Raw genomic sequence first — 24,819 nt, forward strand, 5'->3', positions numbered from 1 at the left:
GAGCGGAGTCAGTAAATATGCTGGATTAACATTAAAAAAATCCCAGGGGCTTATTTACAAGCCTCTCTGCTCTGCTGGCATGTCACTTTTAGTGGCGGTACAGCAGCGCACACTGCAGAGCCATATTTAAAAGGCCATGTAAAACCCATGTGTGACTTTTCATGGCCTTGTAAATGTGGACGTGGGCAACGCAGCGTCCTGCGACAGGAAGGAGTGCTATGGGCGTTATGGTGGGTGTTCCCACGTAACACCCATGGCATTTGACACATTCCCAGATTTACAAAATTTTGAAAAGCTGGGAGTGCATCAAAGGCCTACGCCTCCCCAGGGGAGGCACAATGAGGAGAAATACCTTTATTTCTCCTTGTTTTCCTTTTTCTATGTGTGCTACATTTTTCAGAATACAGAGAAAGAGGAAAACATCTCTTGTGATTGAGGGGGACCCTTCCTGCACAAAAATAATCATCCCTGCAACACAGACACCCTTGCTCCATGGTGCAAGGGTCCTTGCATTACTGCATGGCAGCCCATTGTGTGCCAGTGCAGGGGAAAAGGACAGGAATGCTCTGTATCCTAATACCTTTCCTGCCCTTTTCCTTTGATGCAGGGCAGCGCCTCAAGGCTTGTGGAGCTGACCTGCACCAAAAACCTTGTTAATATGTCTCGTACTATTTAGATCCTAATACATACAGTAGTTGCAGATAGCATGTGAAAACAAGATTTCAAAAACTTATTTTGAAAAAAACAGAAACTCAAAAATCAAAATCTTCCCCAAACACAAATATCTTTCTAGAAAATTCTGCTATCCAACACCAAACCCCAAAATGCTAGAATTTGAGTTAAACAGAGAATTAACTCAGTACAATATTTTGTTTAAAGTGAGTATGACGGAACTGAGGAACTAATTCATGTTGACATTTTTGTAGAGGGATATGCACATAAGGCTGAGATTGTGGTCGTCTACTTTTTGCAGAGTATGCTATTACAAAAAAATGTTTTTGCAATCAACCTTTTCACAAAATATATTTATTGTGATCAAGGTTTTCGCATGGAACCGTAAATAGATAATCTTGATCACTGGCATTTTCCGTGAGTTGTGTCACCTTTCATGTAATTACATCCATTGCTTTTTGTTTTTCTCAGTGAGTTTCCCTAGGCGGCTCATGGATCACTATGCAGGCGTGTCATGGCTGACTGTACCTGGGGGTTAACGCTGCATACTAATAATGAGACTCATCAAGGCCAACAAGTCTTAGGTTGTCTGTGTGTCTGTTTAGAAAAGATGTGGCTTAGTAATTGAAGTGCTTCTTTTTGGGGAAAGCTCAAGTCCGATTTGCACTATGAATAAAATATTTTTTGAATGAATGCTGCCCAAAGCAGTTGTCAGCTCTTTTAATTCAAGTAGTTACATTGATCAATTATGTTTTTTAGTGCTCCTATAAGTGGTGTGGGTATACCCAGATTTTGGTCCCATTCATCATTATGCCATAGGGTCTGGAACTGAACCTACCTAATAAGGTCATCATGGCTGAAATATGAGAGGTGTTTCTTGTGCTCTTATTTAGAGGGTGAGCAACCTAGCAGTTTGGGTTGGATTGTCATTTTGAGTGGGGGAAAACTGATAAGCAACTGATTGTCTCCTTACTGTAATGGCACAGCAAGAAAAAATCGAATACTTTTGAGAACAAAAGTAGTTAATTCAAACAATTCTATACATCATTACATCCTCTACCTAATTTATTTAGTAGGCTTTATAGCCTTTGTACAAAGAATGTGATGTATTCGATCTATATTTTGTTGAAGGGGCGCATAATATGAGTAGGTTGAATAGGCCATTTTGTGTGGGGATGAAGGCCTGCCTTTAGGGAGGATGTTGTGGGGAACTATGGCATATTTGCAAGGAGCTTGCACGGCCATTCCATCTTTTTTTTTTTACGCCTGGGTGGTGCATTCTCTGCTTCATGTTGCCCCATATTTACAAAATGATGCATTGGGTCTAATTCGTCAGTTTTTGATGGGCTGTATCAGAAAATACCTGAACTAGAACAGGCTGCGCCATGCGGTTTGTAATGTATGCAGAGTAGTCGTTCCTAGGTAAAAACTCCCTAAGGACTGATGTACTGATATTTACAAGATTTTCACTGTGTGACATATCTTTGAGATGCGTCACTTTTAGCCTAGAATGCATCCAAATTCCAATGCCTTCTTAACAAATGCGTAGGAAATGATGCAGTGCCTTTTCAATAGGAATCTGCCCACTTGAAGCCACTTTACACACTGGAATATGTCTGTATTTCATATCCCCTCTACTAGTAGTGGACCTACACATGTGACATCTTGACCAAGATGGGACCATGGCACCGATGACTTGATCGTCCTCTGCTACAAGGCGTTCATTGTGTATTGTTTGCAAGGGACAGATCTGGATTGTCACTTCTCCATGGAAGAAGCGGCCCCCAAGTCCAGGACTGTGTAGTCCAAAGGACAACAGGTAAGTACACACATAAGGTAGGCACACCTATGGCATCGTAACAGATTTGTGCACATGGCAATGCAGCAATGCAGTTTTTCTTATAAATACAGCCCTTGTAATTTACTCGAGTTGAGTATTTGTGCAAGCTAGTGGGGTCCACCTTTAAATATGTGCTCAGTGGCACATCCTTCCAATGTTTTCCATCCTAATATGTATGTGGGACACCCAGTTGAAATGTTTGTTATGCCAGTGTCACCTCATATAGGCCCGTATTTATACTTTTTTTAGCGCCGCATTTGCGCTGCTTTTTGACGCAAAACGGCGCAAACCTACAAAATACAATGGTATTTTGCAAGTTTGCGCCGTTTTTGCGTCAAAAAACGACACAAATGCGGCGCTAAAAAAGTATAAATATGGGCCATAATTTCTGGCCTTTCATGCTTTGCTTGATATGAGGAAATCCCGAAACTACACCATGTCACGTAATTTCCACCCTGTTTGGGTAAATATCATATCACAGGAGCACTGGAGCAAAGTGAACAATCAGAATTCAAGTGGCTGTTCCCGGTATTTGTTTTTTTGTTAGTTATTTTTTTAGTGCAAATGTTTCACTATGTTCAGCACACACGTCAATAAATTTCACCCTAAAATACAGACCAACATGCCACATCTGCATTTTATGTAATGTCATGTATTCTGTGTCATTTTTTCAAGATTTCATGCGATTGCGCAAAAGAAGGCAGGTCTGTGATTTCCTGGTAAAATTTTTCAAAATAGTGTTTTCCTGTGGAAAACGTTTTTTTCTCCCAGGAGATATTGCTAGTTCCCCGTCAACTAGGACTACTACAGCATTCTCCAACTGGGATCTGGACGACCTAATCATTGCTGCCATTCATGCTGCTTCTTCCTTTCATGTTTCTTCCACTCAGCAATTTCAACAGTTCACAACAATCTCAGAACTTCACCTAAAAGCCAGAAGAATACTCCACAATAGCTGGTCCTAGCATAGACATTGAACCCCTTAGGCTTCTGTGGCTTTCTGGATTTCTCTTATTCTGTTTGTTTTCCTTTAGTAACCCATACTACTTTTGGAAGGTGTCATCCTCAATTAAAGAACCATAAGGATCAACTACCCAGTCTATGAGATGTATATGATCACGTATTCAAAAGAGCATTCACTGTAGGTGAGCTCCAGATGAGAAGATAAAAGTACAGTAAAAGTAAGTAAGTAAAAGTACAGGCCCCAATCACATGTCGAATGTGTGACTGCATAGATGTGCTCCCTGAAGTTCGTGAAGCCGGTATAACCCTAAGTAGGGTATTTCTGTTTCTTCATATTGGTATGAGAGAGGTAGGCCTCGCCATAAAAATTCACAAATATTTATTAATCACCCCACATACATTAAATAGGTAGTGATCTGTAATTTGACATCACCCTGAAAAAGGCCTTTGATCTTATCTGGCATTAAAACAGGGAAAAACATGCGAATGTGCGGATGTTTGAACCATTAATTTCAGGAAAAATACCATGAGAATCTCTTAATCGTGCCACGGATGCCCATTAATAAACAGAAAAACACTCTGGGTATACCCATGAGGCCTTTTTAGCAACTGGAGCCTAGCTCTTTTTCATAAAAAATGTTCTTGAACTCCCACAATTCGTTCAGTCCACCCAGGTGGTATTAACCTACCTTGAGGGGAAGGGACAGCTATGATGAAGCTTGCCACAATAAAGTTGTTGAGGTCCCCCTTTCCATTATCCAAGGACACACGGATATACTAATAAGACCCAAAAGCACGGATCTTGCTATCGAGGACCCATGTACCCATGTTGATTATTATTATTATTTAACATAATAAATCTAGTAGTGGAAAAGCTCATTTTAGCATGTACCAAGCAACGATAATGTATGTATCTACGTTGTGGTACTTGCTTAGCAGTAACTTAACATTAGGCAGCAGACCACTGAACAAGAGAAAGCCCAAGTGTTTGATTCAAATAACTTACAATGAAGGCAGAGAGAAAGTAGGTTCTACTCTGAGGGGAGGGGTGGCTGGTCTCTCTGAAGAAAAATGACTTCACCTTCTTTCCTATCTGAATTGCAGATGGACTGGAGCAGGTCTGATATCAATGTGGATGTTGCTCCATATCCTGGGCATGTAGATGAAGGCCAGATATCAGTTTTTTCACTCTTCTGCCTCTTCATTTTCAGTCTGGTGGTGTCCTGGCTCCGTGTGTGGTCTTGTCTGCCTGCGGTGGTTAGTTTCTTAGTCAGGTATGTTGGGGTATCATTTGTGATGGTCTTGTCGGCGTTGCAGCTGGTCTTGAAGTTGAAAAGGGCCTACAGGCTAAGATAACATTTGTGTGCTGCAAAGGGTGAGCCAGACAATGCTTGTTGAGTAGGGTGTTTATTCAAAAATTAAATCTAGTCCATAAAATCATGATACTGGCAGCATATCCATATCTACAAAAATGAGAAAACAAAAGGAAACATGGGAGGTATCAAAGTGCCAGACAGTGTTTGGTGTTATTCCAGGCTCTATCCCTGCTTTCTCTTCATAGTATTTCCTTGTTTAAGGCACCAGGAAACTATCATGAAATGAAAGAATAAAAAAAAAAGTTAGCTTTAAAATTACTTTCAAGTTATTCCTATTATGGTTATTTTGGGTATCACATGGTGTGATCACCAATATACTAAATAATCAGTAGATAAAGTGCCCAGGCTCAGGTCAGTGAGGGGTCCAGAGAATGTCTGCGTTTTGTGTACTAATTAATGACAAGCAAGAGCTGAGAACCCGAAAGTGAATAGAAGCAGGTTTAGACATGCTTTGCTATGTAATACTGCCTAGAATGTTGTATTGCTTGCCAAAGGTCTGTAGACATGGCAAATTCATCAGGGTTAAAACACTCAGAATTGAACAATACTCATCGAATGCTGAGGATTATGTGCCCAACAGCAGAAGGCTCATCATTATGTACTAGTTCTTGATGGAGTAATACATTTCTCATAATTCCTGTTAAAAACATAAAAGTGATTCATGACTGGAACTCTGTCCTCTCAGTAAAGGTTGAGCAGCTAATCATAGTAGCTTAAAATTGGAGAAACTGGCATTGCTGATCCTATTGGCCTGCAGGTGCATCATGTGAGAAACTCCGGAACTCCCCATTACTGTGCTCACAATCGTGCACTGGCCAAAGTTTTTACTATTTGAATCTCCATTTTTGACTTGTCTTGCTTTGAAGTGCTTATGTTTCTCAGTGATGGAGATTGTGGAAAACTGCTACTTTTTTTCTTGCAAAGTCAAACTCCTTGATGAAATCCAACTCTGCACTAGTCTACTGCTTTAATCAGCATTAATTTGTTTATCCCCCTCGCCATGATATTGCTAAATTGAGCAAGTAAGAGAAAGTTAGAAATTGATCTATTTATCCGTAAACTATTTCGCAGGGTTTTGGCAATCTTTATTTTATTTACTCCTACCTTCATCAACAACCAACAACCAACAACCAACACTTAATTTATTTTTTCACACATTTACCATAACTGCCTGTAGTGCATTTTGACACCCACTGTTGATTCTCTTTTCCCCCCAAATGCCCATTCCCACACTTCTGGTGGTTATGAACAAAGGTTGCCACTTTGTATACTTGAAGTCAACCCCCTTTTAGTTCTACATCGTTTCTTGTAGGAAAGCACCATCATTTCCTATACACATACTCGAATGCCAAAGTGCTTCATGCATTGCTACAAAAACTCTATGAAATACAGACCATGCACATTGGAGTACATTGTGATCACAGCAGGGGTAAGAAGTGCGGCATGAATAATACAATACAAATTTATAGGGTGAGCAAAATGCTCATTTCCTGCATGGAAGATACACTTTAGTGCCAAGCTACTACATTTCTAGCCAAAGTTATAAATGTTTAAATTCCTAGTCGGCAGCGCTCAGCAGCAACTTCAACCTTAAAATGCAAATGTGAAGCAGATTGCAGGTGATATCATTGCTCTGGTCTTCCAAGGCAAGTGTGAGCAATAGTGCCCAGAATATTCAAGTAACATACATAGCTGGCAGGAGCCAATATTCAGAGAGGCTGACTTAGGAGCAGTCTATCACAGGAAATTATGTCTTAAGGCTTTAGCCTCTCTCTATTAATGTATGGATCAGAGGCCTTTTACTCGAGATGAGAGCAGACTTAGGGCCAGATGTAGCAAGCAGTTTTGCCCATTCTGTGTGTATAGGAAATTGTAGCCCGTATTTATACTTTTTTAGCGCCGCATTTGCGTCATGTTTTGACGCAAAAGCGGCGCAAACTTACAAAATACAATTGTATTTTGTAAGTTTGCGCCGCTTTTGCGTCAAAAAGTGGGCGCAAAAGCGGGGCAAAGAAAGTATAAATATGGGCCTGTGTTCCTACATATAGCCCTTAATTCGGTGTGGGTGGAGGGGGGTTACAGAAATGGGTTGTCCAAGGGAAATGCTAATTGAAGTTAACATGTGGAGATGTAATTAAAAGCTGTTTCTTTCCAGATTCCCGGATCAAAAAAGAGCCTGGCTAAGATTGAACGATCAACCAAATCTATGCCATGCATACATTCTGGCCAGCTAAGTCTCCTTTCGCCACATTGTTTGTCTTTAAACCAGAAATGTCGTTCCCTAAAAATGATGAAAGTGGAAATTGCCTGGGAGGACATATTTAGGTCAGTAAGATACCTTCACTTGTAAACTTGAAACTCATCCACATTAAGGGGTAATTACAGGAGGGTAAAACAAGGCAGGTAAATTTAGTACTACTCCTTCAATGTAACATCCACAATGCTAGACTGACTATGGACTGAGTGGAGTGATCTTACATAGGCTGCTTGTTTAAAAATGTCACAGGATGGTGTGCCCTAGTCTCTTCTAGATACATTCTACTCTGTGTATGTATCCAGGTAGTTACACAATATCTCTAGGAGTTGGATCCCCTGAGTAAGCTCCACATAACATACTCCTAGGGGACTCCACCCGTTCACATTCTATGGACTTTATAAGGTTCTCAGCTTTAGGATAATGAGCACTCCTAAAATGGTATGTGTGTAGCTGTATCACTTCTCACATCCTCCTCCAAACCTCATGCTAATCAGATATAAAAGCAACAAGCCAGGGCACACGAACAAAATCCAAGTCGTTAAATCCAAGTGGTCAGTCAATGAAGATAGGAGTCCAGAAAATAGGTCGCAACCGGACGTTTATTGAAGTATACACCAGTGTGGTCAATATTCAGATCAAAGACCACATGTAAAGCACAAAATCCAACTCGAACAGCCGACACGTGTTTCGTCTTCTAGACTTTGTCAAGGCTGTGGAAAAATATATATACAATATGTGCTTATTGGTGACATGTATTACAACCTACTTTTATTACAATATATACACTGAATAGAAAGTAAACAAAACTAGATCCAATCATCCCAAGTACCAAGAAATGAACAATAAAGTGATGCATAGCATAGGAGATGCGCATCATGCTCCTGTGGTAATGAGTACCCGAAATACCATACGGCGGTGTTAAAGTAAGGAAGAAGGAAGAGGAAGTAAAGGTATCAAATCAAGTCACTCGTGTGGCCCAAACGTGAATTAGTTAAACAGAACCTGTGAGAATAAAACCAAATGTGAAGAGAGTACAAGTGACCCAAGGACGCATAAGAAAATGTGCATAAACACCGCAAGAAACATATGAACCTATGCATCGATGGGTATGGAAATATCTACCTTACAAGAGTCAGTGTGATGGGTATACGTTCCATGGGAGGAGTGTGTTCATCCCAATGTGGTGGAAAAGTACAAACTGGCAATGTAATGAGGAAAATCAGGCCATGATAAGTCTAAACGGGGAAATAAAAATGGGGAGATATCAAAAATCGCGCACTCCAAAGCAATGACGTGTACTAAAAGTCAACGCGCTATAGCATAAGTGAAAGAGACCGGAGAGCTAGTAATATAAAGCAAAACAGTCAGGTAAGTATATGCAAACTGGATATAAAACTGAGGAATTGGTGAGACTAAAGCAAAGAGCCCCCGAAAAGTGAAAAAAGCCTAAACGGGGCAAAGTATGCAAGGCCGTCATAAAGAATACAGGGCAACAAGGTGAGGAAAACAATATGTAAGCCACTGCAGTTATCGACCCGGGTTATCTTTTATGCTGACAACATAGTAAATGGAAATACGATCAAACCAGGCAGCGCTGAGCTCGTGTAAAGCAGAGCACAGTAAATTGAATTCTTTATGTATAAACAGGAGGTCATACTCCCCATGTGCTTAGAAGATGCGGGTGTGCGAGCAGGAGGAAAAACGCGTCGTGATGGTTCTTAATTAAGCAAAGTGATGTCTCCGTGCCGTGTGGCGTCGGGCGGCCAAGTGAGAAAACACTCACCAGGGTGGCCGCCGTCTATGCAGTGACCTCCCCGCTGGAGTCATTAAGAGTTAAGAGAGAAAGTTAAGTTTCCGCCCGCAGGCCTAGTGGAAAATAGGCTACAGTATTGCCTCCAGCTCATAATCAAGCCAGCAAAAATGCTCTAGCCAGCGGGGTGCACCAGCATCCCCGCAATGTTCACTGTCTTCAAAGCAGACAGTGAACATTGCGACGGTGCTGGGCAGGGCTCCCCTGCACCTTTCCTCAGCCAGCCCTTCCATGGCGGTGTTACCTCCATGAAAAGGCTGGCAGAGAATGAGGTTGTAATCCTCAGGGCAGCGCTGCCCTGGAGGATTTGGATCTCCGCCACTGCCAGACCACAGGGATCCAAGATGCTGGCGGAGCTGATGGTTCCCTGACAGTTGGACCACCAGGGTTGTTATGTGGCAGTCGGACCACCGCATCAGCGGTGGCCCAGACTGCCACCATGACTGTGGCTGTCGTAAGACTGCCACAGTTGTAATAAGGCACTATGTTTGGAGAATATCTGTGAATCTGACATGCCTCACCTAATACCTACCATGTAGGTTAAGCTACATCCAGTTTGCTATTAAACATGTGCCCTGAAAAGGATCCTGGAACCCAATGCTGATCAGAGCACTGTGTGGCATTGTTAGGGGCATGAAGTGATATATGAATGATACAATACAATGTAAGACTTTTGGATATTAGACATTGGAATAAGCTGTGTTTGTGTAGGGAGGTTCAAAAGGTGCTTAAAACTGCAAAACCCTGTAGGGAAGAAGCCTTTGAGCCTGTGAAGAAATATCTATCCTGCCCAAGAGCAGACAGTATCTGGTGCTGCATCCCATGTCCTCGGGATCTTGTAAAACCTTGATGGATCACTACAGTGTGGAGACTCCCCACAGATGCTGAAATCCAAAATAGTATAAGGTTTTCTCACTCAGCTTAATGTTCACCATGTGATAATGCCTCTTCAGGAGGTGTAGTGATGAGGTCCGTCACTGTATAACAAATGCAGGAGCGTAGCTTGGGGGAATGTTTGGGGTGTTACACCCTCACCCAAATAAATGTATTATGTAGTAAATATTTGGGTGCTTTAAGCTGGGTATGATGATGTGTTTGTCGAATTTCACTTGGATTTTTTACAAACCCATGCAGACAAGAACACCCACCAAGCACTCATCTCTGTTTTGAAGGTTTTAATAATGTTTATTTTACAAACTGTTGAGTTTTAAGTACACCTCACAATCTGCACTCCTCTCCTTTTCCACTGCTCCTTATTCGCACCTCCTGCCTTGCTTCTCCTCAGATAATGTATTTTAACTAGCATGATTGTTGAGAAATCTAAAACTCACACCCCCAATCGTTCTGACCAAGCTATGCCCCTGAACTCATGGCTGCTCTGTGAGTCACAGGTTTTTAAATATTTTCACCACACACATATTGCATCTATGTATATACAGATTGCAATGAATACACATCTCCCCTGTTATCCAGAATCACTTTTTAACAGTTCTAGTGTGATTTGCAGTGTTAGTACTCGCTTTCTCATGTGGTGGGCAAATTACACTTTACTCTAGAGCCGTTTTTCCATTTACACCTATGTCCTAAGGGAGGTTCTTGAAAGGTCAGGTGAGCAGACAATAAGTTGGTGTGAACATCTATGCAAATGGTTCACACTGGCAGAAACGCTTATCAAAGTAGATCATGTGCGGTGACTTTCTAAATGATACGGTCATAACTAAAAAGAATGAATGTGAACAATTCAACTGAACTATATTGACCCTGATGAGGGAGGCGGAACAGCAAAACTTTTGTCAGTATTTCTCTGAATGAATTACAGTAACAAAATATCATTTGTGGATTGGCTTCTATCTAACTGGGTTTGTGCATATGTGGTCTTTTGACCGAAGTGCAAAATATATTTTAGGGACACATGTTTGAGGGTTTTATGATGGAACCATGCATGTTGGAACAATGCATGCCTTAACAATGCAGTTAGAACTACGACTGCATTGTTTTCATGCATGCCTTTACTATGCATGCCTTAAATTTGGTTGTAAAAGCATGCCTATTAAAGGCATGTTTGGAAATGTCATGTGAAATGGCATGCATGGTTCTTTCATGCAATCCCCCCCCCCCACCGGCCCTGAGGCCCAAAACTACCCCCACCCCTAATACCTAAACTACTCCAACCTCCCCAACTGCACTGAGCCCTCAAAAAAAAAAATCCCAACTCCCCCACTAACGCCCCTAAAACCTAACATACCCGACCTCCCACCCCACCCTGAACCCTTAAAAGAAAATTACCGGACCTCCCCACCCCTGCCCCTCAAAACTAAACTACCCTGACTCCCCCAACCCCCGAGCCCAAAGACCTTTCCCCCTAATATGTAAACTACCCCGACTCCCCACCCACCTTAAGCCCTAAAAAGAATATCCCGACCCCCCAACCCCTCCCCTAAAAATTTAATTACCCTGAATGAGCCCTAAAAAAACTACCCTGACCCCCACCTCTGCCCCTAAAAATGAAAGTACCCCAAAAGCCCCACCCACTCTAAGCCTTAAATCCACCCATCGCTACAAACTATCCACCAACCCTGCCCCAAGACCACTTACCTCACCACGTCCTCTCCAGAGCCTTCCTCCTCTTCTCCGTAACCTCCTCCCGCACTTCCTTAAACCTTCCACCACCCCTTTAAAAATAAACTACCCTACCCTGAGCCCTAAATGAAAAAAAATATCCAACCCCCAACTCCTTCCCCTAAAAAAAAGTAGCTCGACCCCCTCATCCTAAGCTCTAAAAAAAAAAGAAATTCCCACCCCCTCAAAAAAAAAACCTGCCCAGACCCCCAACTTACCCCAACCCCATAATACAACCCCACCCTACCCCAGTCCCACTTACCTCACTGCATCCTCTGCGTCCTCTCCCGAACAAAGCATTGGCTTTTTCTGTGCCTTAACCACCCACATGCATAGTTTAGCACATGCGTGGTTAAAGCACAGAAGAAGCCATGCGTTGTTCCGGCAAGTGTGGTTACGCTTGCATGGGAAACCTCCACATTGTTAAGAACGCATGGTTAAGGTTGTTTCCTATGTTTGAGTACTCTTTTATCAGCCGGTTGCATCACTTGCAGCCGGTGAGCCCTACTCCTGCTATATATGCCCGAATGAACCTGGAACGGTTTCCATGCTGTTTTCAATATTCCTTTCAAAACTTCGAAAATAGTTTAGGCTATTTTGGAATCTAGAAAAAGTTAACAAAACTATTCTCAAAAAGTGGTGATGAAATCTTCATGAAGAAACACAACCGCCACCCCACCCCCTGCGCCCCCCTGCCTGTAATGACAACACAACTCAAAAGGTAAACCCCATAGGCCCATTTAAGTCAATCTCAACATTTGGGTTACTGCTCAGACTGGCGAAGCATTTCCGCAAATCCCAGTCTATTAAATTGTTTCCACTGTTGAATGTGGTATTCTGTGGGGGCAGCAGACAATCCTAAATTTCAACCCTACAAAAAATCTTCCCAGCCCTTTACTAAAAGATAATGCACAATACTAAATGCATGTCTTGTTCAGTAGAGAGTATCCCATCCTAAAAAATTACAGTTAAACAAATAAGTAAATGTTTCAATTTGCCCAAAAAGAACAGAACGCTGCGATGGTTTTGTTTAGAATTACCAGTGGGATTACATTTGCAATTCAAATTCCTGTGTCTGCACATCAATTGAAAAACAAGCATCTAAATGGCAATGTAGTTGAAAAGTCACAGGCCTAACATGTCACATCTGGACTCTGAGTCTCAGAGGCCCAGGAGATTGCTGACGTTATGAGAGAGAAATTCCCACAGACGTGCACAGAGCAGGAAGCTGACATTTTCTGTGAATGTTGTAGTTCCATACATTTTTAGGGAGGTGGATACATACACAGCATTTTTTCCAAAAGTAAAATGTATCTAACAAAATATTAGGAACCAATGTGCTTCAACACTTCTTAAAACTTTGCAATGTTCCCACAAAATGTGTGGAAATTGCGCACCAGCTAGTGCGAAGTGCTTTAATTAAGAGATGCACTTATTTCCACCAGTTTGTGAGTTTGACACCTTAGAATGAGTAATAAAGCGCCAAGAAGGCATGATATTTTCCATTTCAATGTGAGCAAACCACAGAAGTATGCAATCCAGTACCACAGTTTGCAGCATGAAACAAGGATCCAAGTTTTGCACACAAAGGCCCATATTTATACTCAGTTTGCGCTGAAAGACTGTCATTTTTTTTAATGCTAATTCAGCGCAAACTTAACTCCATATTTATATTTTGACACTAGACATGTCTAGTGCCAAAATATTGGAGTTAAAGTCATTTTTTGGATGCGTGAAACCACCTTGCGTCAATAAGATGCAAGGTGGACGTTCCCATCCAAAGAATGACTCTAAGGCGCTAGCACCTTATTTATCCTCCCGTGCAAAAATGGTGCATGGGAGGGCCTAAATAATCGCACTAAGCCTGCTTAGCGCCGTTGTCTAATGCCTGGGTCAGGGCAGGCGTTAGGGGACCTGTGGACCCATTTCCATGATCAGACACCATGGAACGAGCCCACAGGTGACCCAGGAACACCCCCACCCATACCAGAGGGACACCAGAGGATGGGGGACCCCATCCCAGGTAAGTAGGGGAAGTAGAGGTAAGTATTTATTTTTTGAAGTGCCATTGGGGGCACTGAAATGGCCCCCGACATGGCACTGGGTCGATGGTGTTAACGCGTCCGTCTATGTTAAATTATACACATCAGGACTCGTTTTAGGTCGATGAACCTTTTGACCCAGTGGTGAGTCTCCGTAAGACGAGATTACCATGCATCAAATATATTTCACAATAACCATTAATGAACCTTCGGCGCACTTAGACTCAAATAACCACACCTTGGAGGAAGATTTGTGAATTTATTCCCTATTGATTACAATCTAATAGTAAACGTATTAATCTCAAACCAAGAAGCATAAAAGCATAATCATAAAGTGGCAATTACGATTAACTTTCAACAATGCATTGATCAGAATCATAGGATAGATACGTTAGAAGAGAATAGACCATAGTGCATGATAAACAACAGAATATCAGTTCAGCATAGCTACATGTCAGTCACGTTAGTTCCGTCCGTCAAATGAATACCTCATCTAACCTCCGATTAACATTAGCATGTTGGGCTTCATGCAAAAAACAATTTAGAACATCAATTTGGAAAACATCTAACTAAGATACCTAATTAAATATACAGCAGTTGGTACCTAGAAAGAAAGGCATATAGATTCTGTTAGCATTTATAATTACCCTCCTCGAGTTAAGTCAGCATACAAGATCAGTCTTCGTCTTCAGGACATCAGATGGTTCACCGTCAATCTATCTAAATAGAATACAGGGACACTTTCCTCATATGGAGGAAAGTATAATAGGGCGGGTTATAGGCTATGGTAATTTTGTCTAAGTCTCAAATCACCAAATAGAGTGACAGAGTTTCTGGATGCAATTGATGACATCCCTTCCTAACTGCTCTTCGTCTCTTGTGTCATGAGTTTTTATCCCTTTTCTCATAGTCCAATCCCCTTAATTCTATTGGTTATTAACTACACCCCATCATTGGTAACCAATCAAATTATTCATTAAGTAATGCATTTGTTATTTCTTGATATTGAATTGTCTTTCAATTGGTCTTCATAATCACCATTTTTCGTAGGTGGTACGTCCGGGGTTACTTCACCATCTTGGCACACGTCTCGGGTCCGGAGTTCTTTTCCCCTCGTCTCATCGTCCTTGAGAGTGTCCATTACTGTTTCGAAGCACATATCTTTTATACTAAAACTGTTAGCATGCGGATGGGAAGATTCCTCCATGTTTCGACTTAATACAGAAGAGAACAATAGCTGGGTCATAGTCATTTGCGAGTCCGCACACAGAAAACAGGAAAAATAAGCTTTAAATGAGAGTTACACGGCGAGTTCGCAACTCATGCTAACTTAAGACATACACGTTTTAATTAATACAGTTTTGATTGTAATAATGCATATACCTTATTATTATTATTATTATTAGTCAACATTAGTGTTCATAAATGAGTAAATCTTCACGTTTATTAATGCATTTTATTTATTATTTATTAATATTGCTTTGTCAAGTGTAAGTGTTTCACGTCTATTATATATGATATTTATACTACGCTCTCTCAGTCCCTCCTCTGATGACGCACGTCATCACACAATTCTTCATTTTCAATTTTTCACCTTGCGCATAATGCACATTTCAACATCTTGCCCTTTATGTGAACTTTCCCACATTTCATTGAACATTTTCTCTCTTTCACTTTCTTCATTCTGTTTGACTCTTTTTGATAAGTTTCTTCTAATTTTGTCATTAATTTTGCATGCTCCCCATAATCCTAATAGACAAATTAAAACAATCAGTAGGCCCAACATAATTTTTGCAAGAACACCATTCCAAATATTGGTAAACCAGTTTCCTACCCGGGCAATTCCTTTTCCAAACTTTTCCCAAACTCCAGGTTCTTTCAGTTCCTTCAAATCTGTACTATCTCTAGTCAGGTTAGTAAGCATGTTTCAAATTTTCTTACTATTATCAGGTATGTAAGAGCAGCAGTGACGTTCATTAAGCATTTTGCACACACCTCCATTCTTTGCTAAAAGAATGTCTAAAGCAAGCCGATTTTGAAGAGTCATAGCTCTTTCTGCAGCTAGTTCAGTATCCATTAATAATATTGCTCCTGTAAAGTTTGTCAGCATGTTATCCACAATAGTAGACAACTTTTGAATTTTCATAGAATTCAAGATAACCCCAACTGATGGGATTATTGCTCCAAATATGTCACCAATGACAGCCGCCACTGATTCTCGTTTTTGTCTAGAATGTTGTATTTCAGAAGATTTAGATATCTGTTTTAAGTCATCAATCTGGTATATCTTTGGGAAAACTATTCCCAAATAACATGTCCCATACCATCCCTTTGGGAGACGATAATATGCATTTAACCCACAGATGTAATAGATTCCAGGAATCGCTGGGTCTTGTCCATTTAAAATGAAGGTCCATTTACTCTGAAACAAAAACACATGCCTACATTCACTCGTACCCACAAACAAATTGTCTTGATCAGAGTTTGGTCTGTATATACATAGCCTACCTACATGTAATGCATCTATAGCTAACTTGCCTTGTGTTTTAATGGCAGTGAAAGCATAATCATTTGCATAAGTACGTTTTTCTAAACCTTTTTCTAATTTCTCTTTTAGTGCTTTGCGTCTATCATCTGTGTGATCTAAAAAGCTTTTCTCTACAGAAGACAGTAAGCATGTTAAATTGTTGCGGTGTGCATAAGCTGTTCCAAATGTTAGTGTTGGCTCAAAGAATCCTCTCACTAATTTTATATCATGCTCTTTAGCTAGCTTATTTAGGAATTCAATTACAGGCACAAAAGAAAACACAACATTCAGATTTTAATAGAAGTATTGTACATGCTCTTGATTATAGAATCTCGTTAGTAACAGGCTGCAGCTAATTCCATAAGTAAGAGGGAGACTATGATAAGTAACCCCCTCCTGCACAGATGAAGGAATTTTAGTACACACATAACAATCTTTCGTATCCATAGTTTCCACATACTCATTTAATAAGCGATAGAAGACGTTAGTAGAAAGTTCCCTCTTCGTATTAGTTCCCTCATGAAGATGTTTAGTATCTTGTTCGAATTTCTCCCACGGCGATAATTTATTAGTTGTAATGGTAGTCTCAGGTTTTGAAGTTGCATTAATAGTTTCACTCTCTCTCCACGGCATTCCCACAATCACTCCCACAATTATTATTGCGCATACAACACCTATCATAAGTCCTAACCAACCACACACTTTACTTCCTTTATTGCTATAAGCCATGTTTGTATAGAATCAGAATAGCAGATCAACAATCAACTTAAGATGGCAAACTCTTTCTGCGTATTCACAGCGTCTTCTCTCACTCTAGGACCCTTTTTTTTGTCAATTCAGAATAGCAGCTTGTCGTAATCAGGTTTCTTATAAGTCAAATCCAGGTTTTAATTGTCTCTTTCCGGTAAACTTATAAAGTCTCTTTTCTTTCGATATATTCTTTTGCACAATTCTCCTGTTGTTTTCCTTCAGGTACCGTAGTATTGGCCAGGTACTTCTCGATCAAAACAGAATGCCAAGAATTCTTGTTGCCACTCAGAGGTCGTAGCATATGCCCATTCAGGACCTGTATACCTTCGGTTTGCTATTCTCTTTCTTTTTAATCTTCGTTCACCTTGCTGTTCCCCTTCACTCAGATCATCCACCTGTGAGGTATCGCTTTCTTCTATTATTGTCTCGTTCGTTAATTTTCTTATTCTAAAAGGCGACTTTTCTGGCCATGTAGCACCTCTATGTGTCTTGTTTCGGTGATTTCCTTCAGGACGTTGGACAGCACCCTCCTCTTGTGATATGGTGTTTTCTCTCGATAGGCTTGGAATTCGATCAGAAGAGTCTGATTCGTTTTGATTTGGATTTGTCACTATTCCGTCTCTCTCTCCTTCTTGTTCAATACTGTATTCTGGTTCTGAATTGTATTTGTCTGCTTCTGGGAGAACCTCTCCTTGTCTTTGTTCTCCTGCTGCCTCCACTGAGATTGGCACTCCGTCACCTCTCTCGAACTCTCTGATAGTGTGAGGGACGCGGCTGTTCTCAGCGGGCTCTCCTGTAGTCTCAGATCCTTCTTGACTGATCCCTGATTCTGAGACTTCTTCTCTCGAAGTTGCTGTACCGGAATTTTCAAGTTCCTCTTCAACAGGACACGTTACCTTCTTTGTGTGGCTGGCATGTATCCAGTTGGGAACCCCGGCACACTTCACAGCAGTAGTGGTTGTCAATATCACTTGATATGGCCCTTTCCAACGCAGCTCAAGACACGATTTTCTTACGTGTTTCTTGACAACCACCCAATCTCCAGCTTGCAGAGAGTGTCCTGGTTCGCCGATTGGTGGTAACGTGTTAGCTTCTACCTGGTGAGAGAAAGAGCGTATCACGTCAGCTAAATTTTTGCAGTAATCCAACACCATATCATCTGTAATATTCACTAGTGCATTTGCAGGTACCGCTGGTAGCCTCATTGCTCTACCAATGAGGATTTCATGGGGGGACAATCCTGTTTTCTTATCTGGTGTGTTTCTCATGGACATCAGTACTAGCGGTAATGCATCTGGCCACTTCATGTTTGTTGCTGCACACATTTTCGCTATTCTTGATTTTAAGGTACCATTCATCTGTTCAACTAGTCCTGATGCTTCAGGCGATAGCTACAGTGTAACTTCTGCTCGATGTTGAGTGCTGCACACAGAAGCTTGATCACCTCATTGTCGAAGTGTCTTCCCCTATCTGATTCTATAGAAACCGGGAACCCGAATCGTGGTATTAATTCCCTCAGCAATAGTTTTGCATCTGTGAGACTGTCATTTCTACGTGTAGGGTATGCCTCAATCCAATGACTGAAAACACACACAATCACCAACACGTACTTCAATCCTCCACAAACAGGCATTTCAATGAAATCCATTTGCATCCTATTAAATGGACCTCCAGCTCTTCCAATGTGGCTCAAATTTACCACTGTTCCTTTTCCAGCATTCATCTGTTGACAGATGATGCACCTGTGATAAGTAATTTCTGCGGCATGTCTGAATTTTGGATTAAACCAATCAACTTTAAAAGATCTGATCATGGCGTCTCTTCCTAAATGTGCTTGCCCATGATATATTCGGGCAAATTGTGACAGTAGACTATTAGGTAAGACCAATTTTCCATCATCTGAGACCCATATATCATCTGCTCTTTGTGTACATTGCATTTTCTGCCAGGAGCGTTTTTCTTCTTTGTTAGCACGGTTTTGTAGTGTCTTTAACTCATCTAAAGTATCAACCACTTGTAATGCTAGATTCAAAGTTGTGTCATTTTCAGGCTGAGGTAACAATTCCCACTGTTCTTTGAATGATATACAATTTAATGCACAAAATCTTGCTACCTGATCTGCATAATCATTCCCCATTGACACAAAGTCTTGTGATCTGGTGTGAGCACTGCACTTTACCACGGCAACTTCAAGAGGTAACTGAATTGCATGTAACAAATCTCTTATCTGTTCTCCATTTTTCACAGGTGATCCGGAAGAGGTCATGAAACCCCTTTGTAACCAGATCTGACCAAAATCATGTACAATTCCAAATCCATACCTACTGTCAGTATAAATTGTAACTTTCAAATTTACAGCAGCATGGCAGGCCTTTGTAAGAGCTATTAATTCTGCCACTTGTGCTGAAAATACCTTTTCAAGCCAGGAGGCTTCGACTATGCCAGACATTGTACACACTGCATAGCCAGCTCTTAATGTTCCAGTTGAATCTCTTAAACAGGACCCATCCACGAACATAATGCAATCATTTTCTTTTAATTGGGTGTCCTGTATGTCTGGGCGAGGTTTGGTACAGAGGTCAGTCACCTCGATACAATCATGCTCAAATTCTTCCCCCTCTTTGATTTCTGTATTTTCATTGGGAAGTAGAGTTGCCGGGTTCAGTACTGTGCATCTTTTCAGTGTAACATTTGGTGATCCCAAAATAATCGTCTCATATTTGGTAAGTCGTGCATTTGTCATGTGCTGTGTTTTCGTTCTTCTTAACAAGATTTCAACAGAATGTGGAACCAAAACTGTCATAGGGTATCCCATTACTATGCCCTCACATTGGGAAATGCTTTGACCAACTGCTGCAACTGCTCGCAAACAACCCGGTAGGGCTGCTGCGACAGGGTCCAAAGTAGCTGAAAAATATGCTACAGGGCGATTTGCATCTCCGTGGACCTGTGTTAAAACAGACAAAGAACAAGCATCACGTTCATGACAAAACAACAGAAAAGGTTTTTCATAATCAGGCATCCCTAATACTGGGGCCCTGCACATGCATTCTTTCAGCTCAAGGAATGACTCAAGTTCTTCTTTTGTCAAAGTAATCGTATATGGCTCATCTTTGACATCTTTTCCTGTCAGTTTTATTAAGGGTTTTGCAATGATTGAGAAATTTGGTATCCATTGGCGGCAATAACCCACCATTCCCAAAAACATCCTGACATCTCTTTTTGTTATTGGGGGATTCATTTGTATGACAGCTGTTATTCTCTCTTTTGATATTCTTCGGGATCCCTTCTCAATTAGATGCCCCAAATATTTTACTTCTTTCTGACAGTACTGCAGCTTCTTAGGTGACACCTTATGCCCGTTTTTTCCCAAATGGTTCAATAATGCAATGGGATCATATTTGCAACTGTCTTTGGTTTTGGATGCAATCAACAAGTCATCAATGTACTGCACAAGGGTTGAATTAAAAGGTAGTGCAAGAGGTTCCAAATCCTTCTTTAAGATCTGATTAAAGATAGATGGCGATTCAGAAAACCCTTGAGGGATTCTGCACCAACTGTACACCTTATCCAGGAATTTGAAACTGAACAAAAATTGACTTTCCTCATGCAAGGGTATCGAGAAAAATGCTTGTGATAGGTCTACTACGGTAAACCATTCAGCATCGCAAGGAACTTGGAACATTATTACCGCTGGGTTAGGAACCACAGGGCAGCATTTTATCACAATTTCATTTATTTTTCTCAAATCCTGCACAATCCGAATCTTCCCACAGGGCTTTTTCAAACCCATAATAGGTGAGTTACATGGACTGCTCAAAACTTCTTTCAAAACTCCTTGCCTGAGAAAATCTGCAATAATCTGTGTCACTTCAATGAGTACGTCTTGAGTCATGTGATATTGTGGTACTTGTGGGAATTCTGCATTTGGTTTTATCTGCACCTTAACTGGTTTAACTCCTTTAATTAATCCAACCTCTTTTCCTGTCAAATCCCACACTCTCTCTGTTACGGACCCTTGTAGGTCAGCAGGTAAGTCGATTAGTGTGAACACTGGGAATAAGGTAATTAGAGGGTAATCTTCGCTCGTCTCCCCTCCTCCTATGAGCTGGTCCTCATCACCTTCACCATCACTGTTTGTCTGAACTTCTATTCCATTGCTGGAACAGGTAATTGAACATTTAGTTTTGCATAGTAAGTCCCTTCCCAGCAGGGATACTGGACTTGAGTCGCATACGACAAACCTATGCAGGCCTTGGAAATTTCCAATTTCAACCTGTACTGGATCGGTAATTGGATTTGTCAAATACTGATTAGCCACACCAACCACTCGTATTGTGCGTCCTGATAAAGGTAACCTTGGTACTTCCATACTGCGGACTGTAGAGCGTGTAGCTCCAGTGTCAACCAAAAATGAAACCTTATAGCCCATTACTTTTCCCTCTCCATATGGGCCTCTCTGATCTACTTCTAATGAGGCTGCGAGTCTGCACTCTTCACTGTCTGAACTGTCATCTGACCATTCGTCATTCGTCTCATTTTCACCTTGCAATGGGAATTGTTGCACAGTGTTGTTTTGACTCGACACCTGACCTGTGACCTGCTGAGGAAGCATCACCTGTTGCTGACCCATCGGGCTAGAGGTAACTGCATTTGCTGTCTAGGCACCATAGGAATCTGCTGTTGCATTGGTTGTACTGACACAGTTTGGAACCGTGACATCTGCATTTGCTGCATGGGTTGTACCCCTGACATCTGCCTCAAATTATTTTGATAATTCTGATTTTGTTGTCTCATTCTTGGACCTCGTGGATTCTGTTGTGCCCCAACATTCATGCTCTGCTGAACTGTACCATCATGCACCATGTTTGGACAATCCCGCTTCCAATGTCCCATGCCCCCGCACGCGTGACATGGTGACATCCTCTTCACTACCTGCCCATCATTTTGAATGGCAGCATTATTCATGTCTATATTACGACTCACAAAGCCTCGACCTCTACCTCTCGGCTGTACCTGAAATCCACCGTTCATTTGCGGTTGCTGATTAATCATTTGCTGAACACCATTTCCCTGAATTCCAGCCTGTGCAGCTCTTATCTGCATCACCATCACCTTTTGTTTCAGCTTTTTCTGTTTTAACTCAATTTCATCACTACAGTATTTCGCATACTGCAACACCTCGTCAATCGGTTTAGCTTGCCAACAAATCAAATGGTTCTTAATCATCTGACCAACCTCAGGTCTCAGCCCTTCAACAAATCTGAACACAAGATGATTCATGTCCTTCGGCTTGATCGTTTCAGTACCACTGTAATGTTTAAATGCTTTTAACAATCTCTCATAATAGGCATGTATTGACTCCTTAACCTCTTGCGAAGTCCGGTCGATTTTCTGCCAATCGGTCACCTTCGGTGACACTTTTTGTTTCAAAAACTCAATCACTTTATGATAATATTTCATCACCTCTTCAAAAGGTGCTCCCGTCGCTTTATCCCTTGCCGGTTCCTTTGTGGGCCAATCCACCCCTCTTTTGCATTCAAGCCACAAATCTGGTGGGACAATAATCTCAAATAAAGTATTCAAGTCCTCTCAAAGACATTTTGCAAGCTTCACAAATCTATTTGTCTGCTGATACCACTCGATCGGTTTTTCTCTCAACCTCGGGTAATCGTTTGTAAAGGACAAAATGTCTCCCCTGGACCATGGCACATGGACTAAAACACCACCAGCTGTTTCTCTCATGGGCAGGATTTTTACTGAATCCAGATTGGGTGCGGCCGCTGTTTCGATAGACCCTGTGCTATCCCTCTTTCCTTTGTCTTTTTTCTTTGCCCATCTGTTTTCCCATTTCTCTAAAGCTCTCCAGATTTGCGCACTCTGCAGCAATTCTTTCAGGTGTGTCTTCATACCTGCGGATCTCATGTGTTCAAAATCTTTTGTGTCGAAGTCTAATCTGTAGCTTCGTTTCAAATGTTTTGTGTTCCCAATATCGATGTTATATTTATCTGCCAGATTCGTTAATCTCTGGTGTATTTTCCCACTTCTTTGGTAATCTTAGGACATAAGTATCTCAGTTCTGCCTCAGTGTAAGATTCTAACCTATTCACCCCCATTGTTCCTTCCACCAACTCAGCAGCTTCTGCACCTAGCCGTACCAGATTCAGGTATTCATCTGGTTTTTCTTTTTCAGGATTTGCTTCGGTTACTGTAGTTGCTGTAGCCTTTTGTGATGTACAAGTTTTCTCCAACCACTCATTTAACTGTTGTACTGTAAAACCCTGCAGTGAAATGTTCCCTGTATGTATCATTGGAGTATATGAGGTATTTGTAATCATGGTTTGGGGAGTCAAGACTCCCAAACCTGCTTGCCTCATTGCCTCAAGAGGTGCCCCTATTGGACTGAGGTCCATTAAGGGTCTTGATCGCTCAGAAACCTGACCTCCCTGGGCCATTATTTGTGGAGTTCTAATGGACCCTCCTCTTATGGCTTCATGGGTCATGATTCCCTGTTCACATGTCCTTGTTCTCTCTTGGGCATATAACGGTACTGGGGGACCAACAGTGATAGGTAGTGATATTGCGGCAGGTGTCTGACCTGATCCCAGGCTTCTAGGAGCTTCAACACCATAGGTCTGCTCTATTAATCCCGGTGCAGGTTCTTTCAAAGGACCCGCTACTGGGTTATACCCCGGTATCAGTTGTGGTGGTTGTGACACTAACTGTGGGATTGACTCAATCTGAACCAGTCTTGGTTTTGTATATATCGGGTCTGGCGGCACCACCAAGTTCGTAGTAGTCTCGAGTACTGGAACATCGGGATAAATTCTTTTTATCTGTGGTGGAGGTTGTAACTGTATCGGTACGTCTGGTGCAGTAGGTGCACTGTCACCATTCTGTATCGAAGCTGTATCGCTAGTCTGTACCGTATCAGTAACTCCCTTCTCCTGTGTCTGGTTCCCAGGATCCAAGCTAGTGCTCGGAACATTGTCACTCACCGCATAAGGTGGTGGTCGGTCATGTAGTAACCTATCCATAAACTCCTCATCCTCTGAATCATCCTCTTCTTCCCAGGTCCTTTTTTGTTCTTTAACTTTGTCTGAGCCTTTGTTAGTTTTGCAAGAAGCTTTCTTTCCCTGAGTCTCTTCTCCCTGTGTTATCGCTGGAAACAGCTTTAACCCATCTACGATTCCCCGTCTCCACATCTTATTCTCGTTATCCCATCTTGCTTCTGCATACGATTTCTCTGCTCTTGTCAATCTCCTGTGAAACCTTTCCTGCCTATGTTTAAGAGCCATCAGATCCCAGATCGCTAGAGCCTCGTATTGTGCCGGTCTCGGAGGTGGTTTCTGTGTACTTAACATCCACCTCAAGTTTTCTAATACCTTTTGATTGAACGTCCCATGTTCCGGAAACGCTAGACACCCTTCTTTTTCTGTCAACTTGCGCTATTGTTTTAACCACAAACAAGGTGCAACACCTTTTTCCTCCATAACTGTATAAGCTGGAGTACCCTCGGGCGGTGTAGATTCCCCATCTGTTGCAACGATATACACATCTCCCCTAAAAGCACTTTTGAATGCTTTAACAAAATTCATTTTAGTTTAGATTTAATCAGGAAACGGCTTAGTTCCCAGGACACTCTTCACCTGCCCTTTGCTCACCCTATTGCCTCTCACGAACGGCAGCCAATCCGTGCGCGACCCCTCTCAACATCTGACCTATCCCAGCGCGGCACCACTGACGTCACACTCATACACACTGCAGCTGACAAAGTCTTGCGGTTTGTCCACACCTCACTAACTTCTTACAACTCATACAAACTAATGCGATTTATTGCAAACACCTTAAATGACAATACAAATCTGCCAATTTACTACAGGAAGGGTAACGCATTCGCTTCAGAACTTTACAGAGATTTCACTTGAAGCCTCGGCCGCTACTCTCTCCTTCTCAGTTCCCT

The sequence above is a fragment of the Pleurodeles waltl genome, chromosome 6 (genome assembly GCF_031143425.1).
Source record: "Pleurodeles waltl isolate 20211129_DDA chromosome 6, aPleWal1.hap1.20221129, whole genome shotgun sequence".
Taxonomy (NCBI): domain Eukaryota; kingdom Metazoa; phylum Chordata; class Amphibia; order Caudata; family Salamandridae; genus Pleurodeles; species Pleurodeles waltl.